This window comes from Coloeus monedula (assembly GCF_965178545.1).
Source record: "Coloeus monedula genome assembly, chromosome: 3".
Classification (NCBI taxonomy): domain Eukaryota; kingdom Metazoa; phylum Chordata; class Aves; order Passeriformes; family Corvidae; genus Coloeus; species Coloeus monedula.
This window is the reverse complement of record NC_138783.1, coordinates 111,975,704-111,988,762: the sequence shown is the minus strand read 5'-3', so window position 1 is coordinate 111,988,762 and position 13,059 is coordinate 111,975,704. Positions and strand designations below refer to the sequence as shown.

The window sequence follows — 13,059 nt, the reverse complement described above, 5'->3', positions numbered from 1 at the left end:
TTGCAGGCAAAATGAGCTTTCAGGAAAGATACTGATAAAGGGCGCTTTGTGTTCCTCTTGCTGTGCCGTGCTGAATTTGGCCAGGGAAAGGAGCACCCCAGAATCAGAAGACAAAGAAACAACCCCTCTCTGAAGTCATCCTGGGGAGCAGCAGTGAGCCATGGCATGCCTCCTGGCCCGCCAGTGACAGACCATGAAACTGCCTCCATCTGCTGCCAAGCCCGTGTGGACATTCCATGTAAGAAAACAACCAGCCCAGCATTAGCAATGCTCCGGTGCAGCAGCCCAAAGGGAAGCACACTGGCTGGCTTGGGAGCCTGCGATGGATGTGGTGAAACCCCTGGACCTGCACAGTCTGTGGTGAAACCCCTGTGTGCTGCAGTTCAGGGCAGATGGAGGGGAGGCCAACATGAAATACAGGGTATAGACAACCTCTTCCTGGCCTTGGAGCAGGAGAAATCAAGGAAAGATTGGAGGTGTTTGCAGTTTTGCTGTAGCAGCAATTTTCCCTCCTGACAGTGGCAGGGTGGGAGGACAGAGAGACTAGGAGGGGCTCTTGACTTGCAAGCCACAGTGTCACCCTGTCCCAGGGTGGCCCCGACAACCTCCTATAACATTCCAGGGCCTTCTAGAAGCTTCTGGGACCTTTCAGAACCTTCTAGGGCCTTCGAGGACCTTCTCCAGCCGTGCTGACATTGAACAGAGTCGTGGCAGAAACGCAGGAGCAGAGCGGATGCGGCGAACACCCCGTTCCCCCTGCGGTCCCGTCCCTCACATCTCCTGCCTCCCACACGGCCTGGACATGCCCGGTGCCGGGGGCAGGCAGGGCAGGCAGGGCTGGGGGGAGGAGGCTCCTCAGCTGCCTGCTCGCACCTGCCGGCGCTCGCAACTGCAATTAGTTGCACCCGGTCGAAGCCAAATTGAGGCCCCTTTCAAACCGCAACTCTGTGCGTTTTGTTTCCAAAGGGAAGTTCATCTTTTATGTGCATGCAAAATGGATAAAACCCGAGGAACCTTTTTTTATCCCCCCTCCTCCCTTCTCTCAGTCAGGCAGGAATTTGTTTAAAAACACCCGCTGCTGCGGCAGGGAGTTGCAGTGGGTTGAGGTCTGTAGCGATCCTTCTTTTGTGGCATGGGAAAGGTTGGCTTTTTCCAAAGAGTAGGCTCGGCGTGTGGCCTGCTCATGGTGAGGGGATCCCCAGTGTGGGTGGGCAAGTTGGGCCCTCTGCCCCATTTGGAAAACCTGTCCTCTTCACCCGGAGTGAGAAGATGGAGAAAGCACGGGGGGTAAGCTTCTGCTGCTCGTGGGGGCACTGAGAACCCCTCTCTGGGAAGCAGCATGGGTAGGAAATGATGGACACCAGGCAGCCTTTCCCTCGCCCTCCATCTCCTTCCCTCCTCCCTTGCTCCTCCACATTGTTTTTCCTGCTTCACCCAGGTGTGGATCCCCCTTCCCAAGGAGGCTGCCTGCGTGGTGGTCCCAGCTCTGGGATGGGTTCATGTGGAGGCAGAGCCTCCCCGGGTGAGTGCCGGGAGGTGCTGATTCCGTGGTGTGCGGGGGATCCGGCAGCCACCGCACTAAGAGGATTTACAGAGAGATAAGGCGCAGCGCTGAGCTTCCCTCGGTAATCGTGCCGCACAATTCGGGGCTGCGTGGGGAATTTCGGCGCAGCTGACAGGTACGCAGCACTGATCCAATTGTCCTCACGGCCGCTATTAGCCAAAATAAGGGGCAACTAGTATTAAAAATGATTTCTGGATAAATGCTTAGCTCCGTTTCTGAATGATCTCTCAGCAATAATCCACACATAATCCTCAATACAGAGGTACTGCTTTAAAGGCAGCTCCATTTTGAGCAGGCCTCAATAATGCATGGATGTCCTGATTCACAAAATAAGGGGGAGGAGGGAACAGGAAAACCACTTTTGTTTTACAGACTTTTTTTTCTGGGTTTTCTTTTTTTTTCTGGGGGAAAAAAAAATTAGGGAAGCGTGTGATCATGTACGTATTATTTATTAAGAGAAGATTACCTGCTTGGTAATTATTTCTTTGGGAGAATAATTTTAACTATAATAACTGTGTATGACTCTTTCAGGCAGGTCTGATGTGCCTAGAAAATAAACAAATGAACAAAAATCTCCTGTAATGGCTCAGTTCATGAGGTTTATTCCTCAGAACACTGTTGGTGACTTAATGTGAGGGAATGAGTGTGCTAATAGGTAACACCTTCTCTCTTCTCCTCTGCACTTACTGACATGAAGAGTTGCCTGGTCCAGTGGCACTTATGCAGCCCCCCTAGCAGGGCACCTGAGACCCCTGCAGTCTTTGGCGCATTGGGTGGCCTCATCACAGCCCCATGAAGTGAAGCAGGAAAATGTGCTGCTCCCAGATGCACAAATCCCAGAGAGGAGCAGGTGACTCTTCCGAAAAACCTCTGCTCATTTTGTGCTGGCATGAGACCCAGGGCTGGGTTTTCAGAACCTCTTAGCACCCACTCCAGCACTTATGCCTGGCTATTTATGTTCTTTGAAGAGTGTTCTTCCTACAACAACTTGATTGCCCAGAGAGTGGGCACAGAAGAGACTGAGTCTGCAACAATTACACTGTGAGTAATCCTTGGGTAATCCCAGGAGGCTTTACCTGGCTGACTAAGGACTCTTACCATATTACCAAAGCATTGGATATATCCTCTACAAATATTTTTGGCCCACTGCTTCCCCTAGGGCTTTCAAGGGGACTGGAATAGGTTTTGAAATCTCTGGTATACCTTAATTAACATCCACAGGACACTTTAACCAATAGGCTCATCTCTTGGCTATACAATAGAGGAGTGTTGGAAACCAAATATTTTCATAATGAATCATATTCTCCTAGCTACTTGCTACACAGGGGAAAAGAGGCCCTGACAAATGCGACAAGCAAAAATTTTAATATTTCTCCACTAGCAAATTCTGAAAAAGCAAACAACATTTTCATAGTTTGTTTACTCATTTGTTCCTTAAAAGAGGCAAGGGAATCTGTGAATCAGAAGAATTTCCATCTCAAAAAATTGCTTTGGCAGCCAGTGGCTTGTAATTTAAGATTAAGCAATTGAATTTCATGCAGTCCTGCTTAAAATTCACTACCCCACACCCTGTCACCATACATATAAAAATCCCCACACCACAGTCCCGCCACCAGCTCCCCCAGCATCTACAAGATCTACTATACTATAAGTCCGTAAAAAAAAAGTCTAATCAGCTGGGAGGTCACAAAATGTACTTAATAAAGATGTTGTCTGCATGACTGCTGGATTTTTCCCCTCACAGCGTTCGCAGCCTATCAGGCAGTTTCCGTTCTGATGCAGTGCCAGTGCTGGGCTGACTTCAATCAGGCTGCACAAATCAGCAGAGCAGAAATGCCTCCTTCCCTCCATCACCTGAAGCCAATGCTGATTCATCTCTTCAGGCCCGTTCCTCCTGCCCTTTCTCTGAATTCGCTGATTGCTGAATCATTTTTTTTCCTTTTTATTTTCTTCCCCTCTTCCCCTCTGGAGTGTCCTGGTGCTGAATGCAACACGCTTCGTTTCGAGATCTGGCTGAAAGGGAATATGGAAATTAATTGGCTCAGGCTGCTTGCAGCCTTTTCCACGTGCCTGTACTATGTAAGAGGTGCCGTGCAATTGCCTTTCCATTGTGGTTCTCCACCAGCCACCTGTCTCCTTGCACACGCTGCCGCGGCTGCTCTCAGCCTGCGCTCCCGAGATGGATGTCCCCTTCCTCTCCCTATTGTGCAAGAGGGAGGGCAGCTGGCAGGGCTGTCCTCCTAAGGGCTGGAACTGCCCTGTTTGACTCAAAATAGGCCAGATTTAGTGAATTCTCCGGCTTGTGGTAAACAGCGTGTGACTGGTGCTTTGGCAAGGGCTGCAGGGGGATGTACTGTACATTGTCACTCCTGTTGAAATGGTTATTTGTTCTGGTTGCTGGAAGAAGAGCCCAGTTGAAAGAGAGCACCCAGGGGATGTGCCTCCTCCATGGGAGGGTGGTACTTGGACCCTTGCAAGTTGGTGTATAACCTTGCTTCATGGGTATGCTCCATCCCAAACATGCTGTCCCATGGTGCTGTGGCTTTTCCAGCTCCACGAGAAAGACAGTGCTGGGCAGAAAGAAAGCCTTATCTCCATGTCATGCAAGGGGGAAGCCCAAAAGGAATAAGATCTTACAGCCAGCCAGGCAGGAGGGCAATGTCACCAGGAGCACCTGTGTAACAGAGGAAGAATGGGCACCCATGGCTCAGAGACAGAGCCGCTCTGGCTCTCTGGAAGCACCTCAGCACTTGCTGGGGGACAATGGGTTCTTCTGAAGGGTGGATGGTACAAAACTGCCCCAGACTCAATTCCTTGCTGGAAGGGAAAATCTGAGCTTTAACAGTCATGAGGATAATGGTCATTTGTGCTGATTGTTTTTTACATGGAGGCATTTCAAGAAGTGGCTTTTGAAGTCCTGAAGAACTTCTGTGTGCAGAAGAAACTGGTCTAATTTTCCCACCAATAATAAACTGGTCTTTAAAAAGACATTATCTCTACACAAAGACTTTGTCTTACCTATGTCCTTTGACCATTGCAGTCACCACAAAACTACTTTGGGGCTCCTATGGCATTTGGCAGCAGATCAATGGCACAAACACTACAGATGTTTGCAGTTGCTCCAAACCAGGAATAAGAATTTTTGGGTAGAGACATCCTCGCCTATGGCATTAGCCCTTGTGTTGTCACCTCAGCAGACTGATGGTATGAGCACCACTAGGTGCTGGTGAGTTGTTTGTATTTTCAGGGTCTTGGGATGACTCAGACTCTTGCAGCACTGCAGGCTGCCCGTGATTTCTCTGGCATGATGCCCATTTTCCTTTTCCATCTTTGCACTGCCTCTTGCCCAAGGAGTCATGGCCTACAAGAAGGACCACTTCCTATTATTAATACAATAGCCAGAAATGAAAGAGCAGGCACATTTGTAATGCAGCATCACTGACAGAGAAGACATGATCTCATGCACACTGGATGTCAAAACCAAATGAGAAACTTTTCTTCTAGTTTTATCACAGTTTTTCCCTGAGCCACTGCTACTTGCATTCTGGAAATTTACAGGATGAAGGATTTTGTCATGATATCTAATTCTAATCTGGAGTGATTTACTGTTAAATTGAAAATCAAGCCTGTACATATCCCCCTCCAAGTGGTTTCTGTTACAGTTTCTATTAACCATAAAAATGTCACTTGCTAGGAAGTATCAGCCTTCTTATAGGCTTTGCAATCATCACTACCAGATGCACACTTACTGAATGGAATAAATAATAGCCTCATACAATTAGCCTAGGATGCAGGACATGTCTGGCTATCTCTCTTGGCTCCAAAGTGAAGTTTTCACAAGCAAACCCATATACCAGGTGATGAGATCTATGTGGATTCTCTGGAGCTCTTCAGAACTTGAAATGTTGTAAAGCCTTAAGGATAAAGCTAACAGTTTTGGTGCATATCTTTGTGGTTTCGGTCTGTGTAAGCAACTGAAACACCCATCTTCCTTCATTCTGATCCAGTAAAAAAACCCCCTGTGTTTATTCTGTCACTTACAATGTGTTTCGAAATACTCTACTGGCTCTGTGGTGTTTCCTGCTGTTGCACAATCACAGTAAAATTTGTAGTGTGGGGTTGCACCGTAAACACTTTGTTCCGATCTACCCTTCAAGGAAATGACACACGGAGCTCTTCTTGAGCCTGGGGCTGTGGATGAGGGCTGTGGTCCAAGGGATGTGTTAGCAGTGTTGAGACACAGATTTGAGTTAATCTGGTCCTCAGGTATGAGCTGAAACGAGAGTTTGGGTTTGTGTCATGTTCTGCCAGAGCTCTGAGCCATTGCACTTGAAGTCTCTGCTGTTGGTGGGGACCTCAAGAAATCAGCCTGAGTACAGAAAATGACACTTAATGGTCCCCACATTTTAAGCCATATTGTGAGCAGAAGTCATAAAGAAAGTTGTAACCTGGACCTTCATTGCTGTGTTTGCATCTGAGGATTGAAGTCCAGAGGACTGCAGAGCTGAAGTGGTGGATGTGGACTGCATGAGGCACATTACCCTTGCAGCAGCAGAAGCCTTGGAGCCTTGCAGCAGAAGAAGCAAGAAGCCTGTTTACGACTGTCAAGAAGAACAAAGTCATATTCTGCTCTTCTATGCACCATTCTGACTACTGAAGTCAGTGAACTTTGACCTGTGTGTCAGGGAAAAATCACTGTGTAGGAGCTTGCAGCTGGCGCAATGAACAGAGCGAGATATCAGCCACCTCTACAGAGCACCTGGATCCCTTGATGAAGTGAACTTACAGCTCCTGGATAGATCTGAAAGAGAAGAGTAAGGGAAGAAAGAAAGCATTTGGTCATATTTCCAGAGCAAGAACACTGTGTATTTGAAAGTAGAAGCTCTGAGAGGGACATGTGCTACCATTTCAAAAAACACCTGCTTGTACAAGGAGCACCACCGGTGCAGGGACCTGAGAGTTGAGAATGATGCAAATGGCAGCTCCTGCACTGCACTGGGCAGGGCTCAGGAGAGGAGATAAAGTAGGAAATGGAGGGGTTTAGTTCCTTCTCCCCTCTTTGTCAGCTTCGCAACAGCTGTGGCGAAAGCGGAAAGGGTTTAAAAATGTCAGGGAGAACGGTTTGCAGCATGTCCAACCTCTAGAAGGAGAATATGAAGAAACTCATCCTATCAAACTTCAGAAAAAGAAATCTTGAAGTATGACAACTTCAGCACAGGCAGAGGTATCTAGTCTGATGTTAGAAGGCTCTTTGTCTTTTATCTACCAAATGCATATATATTCCAGAACAAAAAGCCCCTGTGTGTCCCTTGCCCATGGAATTCATAAAGATTTATAAATTTAAGTTAGAATTGCAGGATATTATACAATATATAATACTAAATGCTGTTGTCAGAGGGAAAAGTGCCTGTGGACTGTTTGTGACTGCAGAATCCGTGATGAATACCTAGAATGTCCCTCTCCTGGAAATGCTGTTAATTGTTTTTTCACATGATGAAATTGCTTTGAAGCAATTTCACTGTCCCTTGAAGTCTTGTGAAAACAGAAAACAGAATATATTAGTATAGGAAAAGATGATGCTCACAGTTGTCTAAGAACTAAAAAGCCGTGTGTATTCTTTAAAGTCTGTGGGATGAGGCTGCTTTCTTCCCTGCAGTGTTAACACATGCACCTTGGAGACTCTCATCTCAGCCAGCATCTGAGCATGCTCTTGCATTTCATCCGATGGCTCAGGAGCAAAAGCACCAGCTTATATTCAGCAACATGTAGCTCCAAAATCAATGTCAGCTAAGCATTTTCATTGCTAACAAATTAAACATTTTCACAGGTATTATTTGGACTAAAACTTGATAGATAGCATTGGAAGACTCTGATGAAGCTAAGTTCTCCAACCTGTGAACCTTCTTCTCTGACTGGGACAGATGAGAGAAAAGAAAAAAGTAGCTTGTGCATGTTTTCATCCCTGTTCTCTGTGACGAGGCTCTTGAACGGATAAATGTCACCCGAGAAAAACTGTCATGGTGAGAACTTTGTATGGAAAGATCAAATTCAAAAAGTGAGATTTGCAGGCCACACTGAAGGAATTCTTTGTGTTTCTAAATTTCAGTTCAGTGAAAGTTTGGGAATTAGTTGGGCCGGTGGCTTTTCCACGCTTCAGAGTGATAGCAGGAACACATACATGCTGTGTACAAAGGCATTCCCTGAAAAAAAAGGAATTGAGCTGATATATTGGGAAGGTGCCAGACTGATGTAAATAGGAAGTCAAAGACTTTAATCTTCAGAGCTGGTATGCCAAAGGTGCTGGCAGCCCAATCTTCTCCATAGAGTGGAGAACTCAGTGGCCAAGTTTTGTTTTAGCATTTGTCTCTGTGAGGAGAGAAGGAATGACTTGGTACCCACAGGATCACTGCAGCTCTCTTCATGACTGAAACTTTTCCATTATCATGTATTAGATTTCCCCACAGCAAATAAAGTGTTGAAATTGGAATAAAGTATTGAAACTGTAGTGGACACAATACATGAATTTTAACTATGTCCTAAACCATACTTTAGATGGTTATAATAATAAAAATGTTTGAGACCCAGATGAGCTGAAGATCTTGTCTTTTTTAAAAAAATCCCAAGCAACCCAAGCCTGCTCACTCTCCAGTTCTAAAGAAGTCTGTACAAACAGACTTAGCATCGACTTTACATTGGCTGATCTATGTTCAGGCCACAGGAGCATGTAGAGAGAACCAGGGGTTTGCTGGCAAGCCAGACCACAGCATTTCTTATGGCAGCTCGTGGGAGGGGGTCCTTGTCTGAAGATTCCTGCTCATGTCCCACTGACTTTATGGATAGTCCTCAAGATCTTGTCTGAGCACATCTGAATGTTTGTACAGCACCTGACGCAAACAGGCTGCTGTCCCACTTCATTTATCAAATGATAAATAACATGATAATACTATAATTGAAGTCACTCATAGAGACAGTAATCACCTCGTGATTCAGTACAGCACAGGCCTGCAAGGTGGAAGACTGCACTAAGCTTATACAGAGATTTCTATCTTACCCATCACTTTCTGCACGCTAAATATATTCTGAATCTACAAATGCTGAAGTTTTAAGGTGAGATTTTCTCTGCTTGGGCTAAACCCAGAGTGATTAATTTTTGTAATGCCAGAACAAAACCATTCAGCCACTTTTGAGTTATGTGACACTGAAAGACAAGGTATTGATAATGTTGCTATTAGCTGCTGAATCAAGAGTCACTGACAGCACATATCATAATATTTTTTTATTTATTAAGCAAGGAACAGCAATACAGGGGGAGGTGGAAGACAGGAAACTTCAGAGAGTTTATGCCCTCCAGTGAGCAACACCTGATCCAGAAATCAGGCTCTGGCAATATACAGTGCAGGGAAAGTATGCTTGAATTAATGCCTAAGACCTGGCTGATACATACCTCATAGCTAATCTGGTTACGCGGGGTTTATTTCACAGTCGGAAGTTCTTGCGCTGGAAGAGAGTCCTGCTGGGGTTTTCTGAGCACATGGCAGAATTAATGAATGAACGAACGCAGCTTGCCAGCCCAGATTTAAATTGCTTACTAGATCAAAATCTGTTCATTTTCTCTGTCCTTATTTCCAGCCTCTCTGTCTTTTATTTATTAATTTATTTCAGAAAATAGATAAAGAGCACAGAATGTGCCCATGGACGTCATCAAGGCAGCAAATGCTGATAAAGGGCTGTTTTTCATGCTGGCCTGAACCCCGGCACCAGGCTTTGAGCCACGGTCCTGGGCAGGGAGGTCCCTGGCAGAGGCTGGTTGGTGGCTGGGGGTGTGAGGAGCTGTGACTGCACAGCCCTTACAACCCAGCTGCCCTGAGCCTCTCCCTGTGCCACCAGCAACCCTCTTCTACAGCCCCTGGGAAAAGGACGGCATTAAAGCAGTGAAGCCTTGCTTTGAAAGAGCAAAAAATAAACCCTTGCTGCTTTGCAGGAAGGGTCACGTTTTTTCTATCTTTCAGATCCATGCTGCCTTTGGTATTAGCCAGTTGTCAGGCTTTAATGGGCGCTTGCAAACAGGATATCTGGAATATTTCGATTTATTTGGCCACTGGGCAGACCTCCAGCCTGCCGTCTTGACTGCGGTGTTCGTATTTTAATAGGAGTTTTAAGAAGGCTTAGTTAGGGGTATTTAAGGTAGTCCTGAATTTTCATGCAGACCTTCTCAGCTCCGACCGAGAGCACAGCACAAGGAGATGTGGCGGCAGGTTTTTAGGAAGCAGACGGACCCTATAAACGTGCCCTTGTCACTGCCTTCCCAAAGGCCCTCTGGGAAGAGCGAGCTCTCCTCGCACCGTCACGGCTCCTTTCGTATCCCGGTGCCTGGACTCCTTAACTCCGCGTCCAACCGCGCTGCGCAAGGCCGGGATGTAGGCAGCGCTCCGCGGCCGGAGCAGGGCATCGGGAAAAGGACGGATGCCTGCTCACCCCCATCGCGCTCCCCAGCCCCTACTTCGCAAGGCCAGGCATCTCCCTCCGAGCCCCGGCACTGGGATGTGCTGCAGGCAGGCGGCTTTTGGCTGCTCCGAGCTCCAGGCAGCCTGAGGCACCTCCCCGGACTCCGGGCTGCACTCTCCAGAGCGAAGGGGAAAGGAGACAAATGTCGCTCATTCAAGGTGAAGGGCACTGCTGGCATGATGGAAAAGCAGCCTGTGCTCTCTGCCAAAGACTGGAGACCTTTCTGAAGATTCACTGTTCTTCAGGTTTTTTCTAATGTTCTTATTTTAGAGCTTATGGAAAGAAGAGGCTGATAATCAAGAGAGAGATTCTGCCGATATATCCAGGTATCCTGTGCTGCACTGCCCCTGCTCTTCCTCACTTTCCTCTCCCTGTGCTGCCAACACAGGCTGAGCAGGGATGGATAGCTCTGCTGACTGGTGCAGTGCAGGCGTGCAGGCATCTGCTACTGCAAGATTGACCAGGTTTGCTTTCCTCAGCTAGAGACTGCACTGTGAATTACCTCCAGGTCTCTGCAGGTGCAAGCCCAGTGTGCAAAGCACTCTGTCTGCTGCTGGCTTAACCCTGCCTGGCTGGACCCCAACCCCTGAGGAGGATGAGGCAGGGTCAGCATCAGGGTGCACTCTTCCTCCACACCATCCCAAAAGGAACTGAAGGACTTCAGAAATGAAAATCTGCTTTGAAGGTGTCACGATGGTCACCCCACTTCTCTGGGAGGCAGTCTGGTAACTGAAAACCAAACTGGGGAGCAGAGCCAAGATCCCCAACCACAGTCTGGAAGCAGCTAAAGCAAGGAGGAAGATTTTAAAAGACCCCTCAGAGCCCAGCACATCAGTTGTTGAAGGTTTAGTCAAGTCTCCTCTGTTGGTGTGAGGCCCTTCAGAACCACCAAGCTGCAAGCAGCTGCCCTCCTTCCTCTCCTGCTTCTCCCCGTGGGGCAGGTGGAGGAGAACACACCGTGAAGAAGGGAAGCTCAAGGTCTCACCGTAAGCTTGAGCTGCTCTGCTCAGTGTGCCCACACCCACACACCTCTCCAACAGCAACCAGCTGCCCCGAGAGGAGAAGGTGTGATCCTGGCGCATTGCATGGATCCATGCAGAAGGATGTGAACACGAGGGTGAATATCAAGGCTTGAGAATATATCAAGGTTGAGAAAAGGCTTGCCTGGGTGATGAAATGTTCGTGAAGTGGCACACTGATGAAGGAGGAAAGATGCAAAAGGCAGCCCATCATAACTTCACCAGCTTGCACTACCAAGCATCCCTTGAAATGCTAATTAAAGCGAGCAGAGGGAGAGGAGCCTGCTAACAGGATCACAGCCTTGCTTGGATTGAGTAATAAATGTGTAGTAGGCATCCGTGTTTTCCTCTACATGTGTCTTTTAAGCTGAGTTGACTGTGAATGTTGCAGTTTTGTGAAACCCACACATAGTAGGATGCAAACACAGACTAGATAGAGAGGCAAGGTCTAGGCACGAAGCTGGTAGAGGAAAAAACCACGACATTCTTCCGCAAATAAATAAATAAATAACTGCCCGAGATAAGGGCTAATTAACTTGCAATAAACCAACTTAACCACTTAGGGGCAGCGTTAACACAGAGTTAACATGCAAAACAAACCTGTATTTTCTCACCTGGTTAATTTAATATGCGCCGTGAATATTCATAGTGTATGAAATCCTGATACATCAACACACCAAATGATCCAGTCTGTCAAAACCGGGAACGCGTGGCAAGAGGAGTAACTCAGTCGTGGCTCACACGGCGCTGACTTTGATCTGTTACTGTTTCTAAACACATTCATAGAGGAGGTAGGACTCTGCTGCTTTCCCTCTGTCAGGGTCACAGAGTGTGTTCTATACAAAGATTAAAACCTAAAAAAAGGAGATAGAAAAGAGCTTCACTTAAAATAAACATAAAGAAAATGAAACAGAAGAAGGGTGTCTTTGAGAAATGCTACTCTTGCATGCAGGAGCTGAATCCCCATTTTATCTCCGTGGCCACATTCAGAGTCACTTTGCTCTCAGACAATACGTTTCCTTCTCTACATTGCATGCAAAAAAGTCCTGGTTCCGTGGATTCCTCTGAAACATTTCCTTGCATAAAAAGGAGCCCCATTTCAGGTATGTTTACACTCCCTGATCAGAACACATAAATAAAGAAAAGATGATTTTTTTTTTTTTTTAGTGTGACTTGACTAACTTGAGTTAGCTCCGGCAGAAAAAAACCACACTAACCTGCTTTTATTTATTTATTTATTTATTTATTTTTAAAGGGGGCTAGCATCTGAAATTTAAACTGAGGTAAACCTCATCTTACCTCACTGTCCTTTTAACCTGAGGTATTAAAAGCACAACTTTTCCCCTCCTGTTCCTGCCCCCCCCCCCCCCCCCCCCCTTGCCCCTTCCCCCTTCCCTTTATGCACCAGCATGTTTACAAGCCCTGGCATGGCTTGCCAGTGTCCCAGCATCACCTTTACAGCCACCAGGTGCTCCGGCTGCTCTGGCTGGGCTTGCACCGTGTGCCTGGTGCTGCTGGCAGCTGCCGGAGCGTGCTGGGTCTGCTCCCCCCGGCCGTGAATGCCAGGTCCAGGCACCACCAGAGCACTCAGCGGGAAGAACAGCCCCGCATCAGGGGCAGGCATGTGCTCACATTTCTGCTGAATTAGCCAGAGTGCACGACAGGGAACACATGCCAGCTTTATGCTCTGCGCTGGCCAGGGGAGGACGGACGATACCTGATCTGGCATCAAGCGAGCTTGGTGTGGAGAGGAGATATTGAACATGGCATAAAGTTAAAGTAGGATGGGTAAACAATATCTGATCTGGCAGAAGAAGCTGCTGGTATGAAGTTGGCCTGTCAGAACCATTAAAATAAATTCAAAGCAGTGGAGTGAGTGCCACATGGCCGAAGTGTTTTTGCTGCAGTGTCAGGGGGCCCAGAGACAGATTCCCTGTGCTGTCAAACTCTGCACTTGGGAAAGGGGTGGGA

General features: G+C 47.2%; 1 long non-coding RNA gene across 1 annotated transcript; it reads right to left on the bottom strand.

The window, feature by feature from the left end:
* Positions 1-1,997: 1,997 nt before the first annotated feature.
* On the bottom strand, positions 1,998-12,723 carry LOC309571014. Its single transcript, XR_014226277.1, has 3 exons — positions 12,542-12,723; positions 11,703-11,942; positions 1,998-6,365 (listed from the first exon to the last, which is right to left on the bottom strand). It is a non-coding gene; the product is annotated as an uncharacterized lncRNA (long non-coding RNA).
* Between the last annotated feature and the right edge of the window lie 336 nt (positions 12,724-13,059).